At 39.5% G+C, this 6,484-nt stretch overlaps 1 pseudogene; it reads right to left on the bottom strand.

The window, feature by feature from the left end:
* Positions 1-313: 313 nt before the first annotated feature.
* On the bottom strand, positions 314-844 carry LOC103254473 (annotated as a pseudogene).
* Between the last annotated feature and the right edge of the window lie 5,640 nt (positions 845-6,484).

Here is a 6,484-nt window from a genome sequence, read left to right as displayed (position 1 = left end):
TTAAAAATTTTGTTTATTTCTCTTTATTTCAATTTGTATTTGTCGGTTTTCAGTAGGATCTTCCTTCTTGTTTTATTTGAATTTTGGTAGTCAAAAATTCTAAAAGAAACATAGAATCTGAAATTTAAATTACATGAGTTTTAGTTTTATATATGTAAAAATCTTACATTTTAATGTGAAATATATATAAATATATACAATTTTGTTTGAAATATGTAAATGTATATTAAGCTATGTATCACAAGATTCAGATTCGTCTTTTTTTCCCCCCCACTGAAAACTTTGTATTGACCTTTTGCATAGAAACGGGAATTTATTTGCTAGAAAGGATGATCCTATCATTCTTCTGCTGGAACCAGTGCCTGACCCATTCTTTGTTGATTCTGTGTTTGGCCCCAGAACAGCCTATTCTGCGCTTCTTATCAGTGATGCTGAAATCTGGCCTACCCAGCACCACATAGAATTCCAGGCTGTAGATACCTATGCTTGGGTCATATTTGATAGCCAGATTGATGTGTTCCTGTATCCCCAAACCAAAGTTTCCAGCATCCGAGAAGTTATTTTTTTATTAGTTCATACTCCTGCGCCTTCAGGTCATTCTCCAGAATTTCTTCTGCCTTGGCCCCCTAACCGTGCACTGGACAGCAATCTTTTCATTTCTTCTGATGCTAAAGGATCTGACGATGTATATAGCTTTAGAAAACACACAAATCTGGCCTGTGAGCTTCTCCAAAACCTTGGCTACCGGGGTAGGTCTGTCTCCACTCTCCCACACACAGAAGTTGAGACAGCGCTTGCCGATACAAAGTTCCCGCATGGGGTTCTCCTTTTTACCTTTATCCTACTGCAACACAGAAGCGTAGTCATCAGTACACTCAAGACCCTATTCCAGCAGAGGACCAAGGGTCTTTTTGTACAGTGTATTTATTCCTGCGTGTCCCAAACTGTAAGGAAAGTCCTAAAGATTTAAAGGGTATCACCACATCTGCTCTGGAAGCATCAAGGAAGGAGTCTGCTCCAGACCTTCTCTTCTTCTATGAAAGGAATGGATAAAGATAAACTCAGGACAGTTATTGAGTGTGAGTGTTAGATTTACGGACATTGAGGATGACCCCCGATAGGCTCAATGTGTAGGATGACGAATTACACCTCCATCCTAAGGCCGATTGGGGTTGGGAAACGGAAACACATGGTTATGTGACGTCCTGCACCACATTCTAAAGCTGTCTACCAGCACTCTGAATATTCGCTCAGGGACTCAAGCCTAAGGCAACAAGGAAGAATACAAGAAGTAAAGTCAGTTGTTGGGTCCTGGGTTGTGGGTGAATGTGTGCTGCCCTTTTACATGTCCTCATTATTATGGTGCCTCCTTCTCAAAGCAGAGGAATCAGCTGTATTTCCCTGGCAATGGGCAAGACCCAAGTCCCCAGGACCAGATAAAGACCCAGACCTCGTGTTCTGAAACCCTCTGTTCTCCCCATTTGCACTTGTTGCAGGCCCATGGGCCAACACTCTGCGCTCTTTGGCAGCTGCCCCAAGGAGGTCAGGAGAAGCGACAGGGCCCAGCCCCCAAATTTGTCTTATACTATATACCTAACTTGTTGATGAATATATGCAGAAGTTTTGCCACTGGAACACTCTTACTTCAAGTTATTAAGGCACTTTCATGCACAATTCAATGAGGACCTTGAGACTTCACCAGGACACTATGCACTGACACACCAAGATGTGATCCAATGCATAGGGGTGCACAACACACAAAGTTTCTTGCATAGATGTTCTCGTCGTTTGTGGTACTCTAACATGTTTATGCTCTAGAAACAGAAATTCCTATATATCTTATATCACGTGATTCTTATCAAATAAGAGAATTATATGGTATATAAATGATTGCTCATGTGACACTATCAATTATGTTCTGGACAAGATAAAATGTCCATTTTTTTCTGGGCATGTATTAATTTAACAAAACCCTTACTTTGTCTCCATATCTTTGCTGTCTTAGTGCCAAAACCAAGTACTAGAATGTCACCCAGACAGTAACAGGTTTTCCATGAAAGAATAGAGCTTTGGTGCCCCTCATTTGTATAAGCCTAGTCCAAGTTTTTGAGAGGGACTCAAATACCATAACCATATGTTTTTGGAAATATGGTTTCCAAATAAAACTTTATGCATCTAATGATTAGAATAAATTTCCACAGTTCTAGATCTGCACGTTTCAAACTTTAAATTTCTGCTGCCATCCACCAATTTCTGGTGCCCAACATCATAGAAAATGTTCGTATAATGATCTTGTCTCTCACCTTGAGCCCCAAGTCATGCCACAACAAGCACCTGAAATATTTTTGAGAGATATCCCTATGCTATATTGGCTAGCAATAAACCACACAGGCAAAGAGCTGTAAATCACATAAAAATATTCTACTGAACTCAAGTTGAATATTTATTGAACTCCATGCAGTCTTGGACAGATGTTAACATTGCTTATAGTCACATCTGTGCCGTGTGTAAGTAGGGGCAGGGAAGAGTGGAAAAAGCCAGGTGTTTTCATTGGTTGCCTTTGATATATCATATTTTGCCATATTTCCAAAAACATATGGTTGTGTTACTTGAGTCCCTCTCAGAACCTAGGACTAGGCTCATTCATGGAAAACTGTTTTCTGTCTGGGTAACATTCTAGTATCTGCTTTTAGGGCACTAAGACAACAAAGATATGGAGACAAAGTAACGGTTTTGTTAAATTAAGTACCCAGAAATTCATTAGCCTGAGATTATCTTCAAACTTTGAGTTCCTTTGAAAAAACCTCAACCTAACTTAGTAAATAAGCAAACCAAATTTTAATTTAGGAATATACTTTTGTAATAAACAGCCAGGTTTCAGACAACCACAAGCAGATAAGTGTCAGCCAATCACAGCAGACCATGCCCATATAAGGCAAATGTCGAATTACATCATGACCAAATAAGGCATATGCCTAGTTGTAACAAATCAGATTATTTCTCTACTTTGCTTTTGTGTTTGGCACGTAAATGCTTGCTGCTCATGCTGATTGGTAGAGTTCATGAAGCCTCTTCTGATTCTAAAGCAGCCCAATTCAAGAACTGTTCTTTGCTCAGATAAACTCTTAAATTAAATTTTATCTGAATTTTTTTTAATAGTTCATACTAAGTAGAAGGAGTATGAATTTTCTCTTTTTTTCTCACAGAATTAGATAGCCACACAAATAAATATCTGCTTTCTATTGCTATGTAACAATTTGTCTGTCATGCTCAGTGATCTATCACAGAAACAAAGAACAGAGTATCACATGTTCTCAATCATAAGTGGACCCTGAACACTTACCATAATACTATAAGAAAGGGATTGGCAGTAGCAAGATACTGCTTTAAAATAAAAAAAGAACAATTTGTCACAATTTTAGCAGCTTAAAACAACATGTAATTATCATTTCACAATTTTTTTTTTACATCAGAAGTCCTGCATAGTTCAGTTGGGATTTTGTTCAAGGTATCAAGGAATTGATCAACTGGGTTCTTATTTGGGAAGTCTGGGAAAGAATCCACATCTATGCTCATCCAGGTTGTTGGATGAAGCCAGTTCCTGACTGTAGTCCTGTGGTTCTTGTTTTCTGGTAAGCTCCCTTTCATGTGACTCTTTTCAACTTCAGAACAACAGCATTTAAAGTTGTGCTTGTTCTTCAAATACCCCTGACTTCTCTTTCTGCTCCTTCTGCCATCAGTCAGAGAAAACTGCTTTTAAGTGCTTATGTGCTTTTATCAGCAACAATCAGGTAATCTCCCTATCTTCAAGTCAACTGTGTCATGTAATATAGAATAATTGTGGGAGAGCTTTCTCATCTCATTTACTAGTTCTAGAGACTAAGAGGCTATCTTAGGAGACCATTTCAGAAAGTCTACCTGGCGCACACAGTAAACAGAAAAAAGTTTCTCTCTTTCTTGATTGAGTTCTTATGCCCTGACAGGCACTCTGCTATATGTTTTATATATATATTATTTCATTTAATCTTTTGACAAGCCTATGAAGTTAATGCTAACACATATGAAGTACAAAAATTCATATACTACTTTCAAATATAGAGAAGAAATGTACACTTTTAAAAATTGAGTTGAGCTAATCTTCCTGCTAAATGACTAAAATGTATTATTATTTCACTTCAGTAACCTTAATATAAACTAATAATTCAAACTTTATATCTGTGTAAAAATATTATTTTTTTATTAAAATGCATTCTTTCAAGGTTTTTGTCTTCTCTTTTTTATTATGTCACCTGATGGTCTAGTGGAGGAGTGAAACTTGCAATTACTTGTGCTGAGTACCAGGTTGTTCTACTGTCAAATGCTATGATACTTCCACCTCCTGTAATGTCTCTCTTCTCCCCGTTTCCTCTTCTCTCTCCACTCACTTACCCTTTCTTCTTCTTTTTCTTCCCTTTTCTGCCCCATCCTTTTCTCTTTTGTTTTTCTCCTCTCTCCTCTTTTGCTTGATCATCTTTAATCTGGACTCAGCCTTGCCTAAACCCTTGGTAATACTGCAAATATCCTGATTTGGGAGCAATCTCTCTGACACTAAGCTTCCCTATCACTGTTGCGTTGTTGTTGCTGTTGTTGCTGTTGTTTTGAGTTGGAGTCTCACTCTGTCACTCAGGTTGGAGTGCAGTGGCACACTCAGAGCCACCACAGCCTTGACCTGCTGTCCTCAAGAGTTCTTTCTGCCTCAGCCTTCCAAGTCGCTGGAACTACAGGCGTGTGCCACCTTGCCCAGCTCATTTTGATTTATTTATTTATTTATTTTAGAGATGAGGTCTCACCAAGTTGCCCAGGCTGGTCTCAAATTCCTGGGCTCAGGCAATACTCTCACCGCGACCTCCCAAACTGGCATCCTTTCACTGTTCAAGTATACTTTCTCCTTTGCCAACATCTGCTCAAAGAAAGGGAAACTGAGGCATGCACTGGACTGCCTACTTTCTCTAGTCCTGCTTTCCTTCTTTCTTCACAGTCAGCCTGAATTTGAAGGGGAGGCAGTCTTTCTTTTACTTCTGCTTTCTCTCTAAGTACATATAGGCTGCAAGTACTGCGTTTCACTCTCTGTACCATATTTACCTTCTTCGTGGCCAAGTGTTAGTAGGAACTGGGAGTATGCATGAGAGAGATCAGGGCATTGTTTTCAACCTCAGCACTATTGACGTTTTAAGCTGGATAATTATTTTTCGTGAGGCTGTGTTAATGCATTGTATGATGTTAAGCCACATCTCTGGCCTCTACCTACCCAATGCCAGTAGTACAAGTCCCCTCTTTCTGGGTATAACAGACAAATATGTCTCCTAATCTGGCCAAAAGCACCTTGGAGGTCAGAGTTATCTCCACTTGAAAACCACTGTTTTAGAGATAAATATAATCCAGATGAGGGGAATAAAAACATATTTACCTATTAGACTTTCTATGCTTAGATTAAAGCAATGCCAAAGGTCAAACTGTTCTTAAACAGTAGAAAAGGAAGTCATAAAAAAAGCCTGACTTCAAATACCATCTCCACTGTGAGTGGAAGTTCCACTATTCATTTATTGTCTGGCTCAGACCAGATGAATCTCAGGTAACATTAGCATCACAGAAATCTGAGGGAAAGAAATACAGACTGGGAGCAGCAAGAATAAATTCATAGCCAGGCTCGGTGGTTCAGCCGTAATCCCGCGCTTTGGGAGGCTGAGGTGAGTGGATTGCCTGAGCCTGCGGGTTCGAGACCTGCCTGGGCAACTTGGTGAGACCTCATCTCTACAATAAATCAAAAAAAAAATAAATGAGCCGGGCGTGGTAGCGCGTGCCTGTAGTTCCAGCTACTTGGAAGCCTGAGGCAGAAGGATCGCCAGAGCCCAGCTGGTTGAGGCTGCGGTGGTGGCCGGGAGCGGCCACTGCACTCCAATCTGGGCGACAGAGTGAGACTCCAACTCAAAAAAAAAAAAAAAGAAGAAATTCATCAAGCTCACAACTTTTCTGAGAGCCTATCCATTCCTATGAGGACTACATCACACTATCTTAGTTGGAAATGCCTCCTGCAGGTAGGAAAGGCAAAGTAGAGGTAGGGAGCCCTTAGAATCTCAACATGCTTGAGTATATGACACTCACAACTGCTAATGAATCGAGGGGCACTTTATTTCCTTCAAACATAAGGGAAAATTGACATTCCTCTGATGATGCGTAAAGCATGAATGTACCTTATAACAAGCACTTCTTATGTCTTTAGCAACAACAAAAAATATTTTAAACAAAATGATTTAATTCTTTAAAAGAGCATTTCCTGAATTATTTGTGCTAGAAACTTGAAACCTAGCCTAACAACAAGTGTATGACATCATTCTTTCTGTCTTAGGTCCTAATACCCAGCATAGGACCTGGTGGTGAGCATGCGATTGTCAAATTTTAATTAATAAATTCATGCTGGCCCTGTGTCAGATTATCTTGACATTGT

This window comes from Carlito syrichta, unplaced genomic scaffold, assembly GCF_000164805.1.
Source record: "Carlito syrichta isolate Samal-C Ts95f unplaced genomic scaffold, Tarsius_syrichta-2.0.1 Scaffold281512, whole genome shotgun sequence".
NCBI lineage: Eukaryota > Metazoa > Chordata > Mammalia > Primates > Tarsiidae > Carlito > Carlito syrichta.
This window is presented reverse-complemented; position numbering and strand designations above follow the sequence as displayed.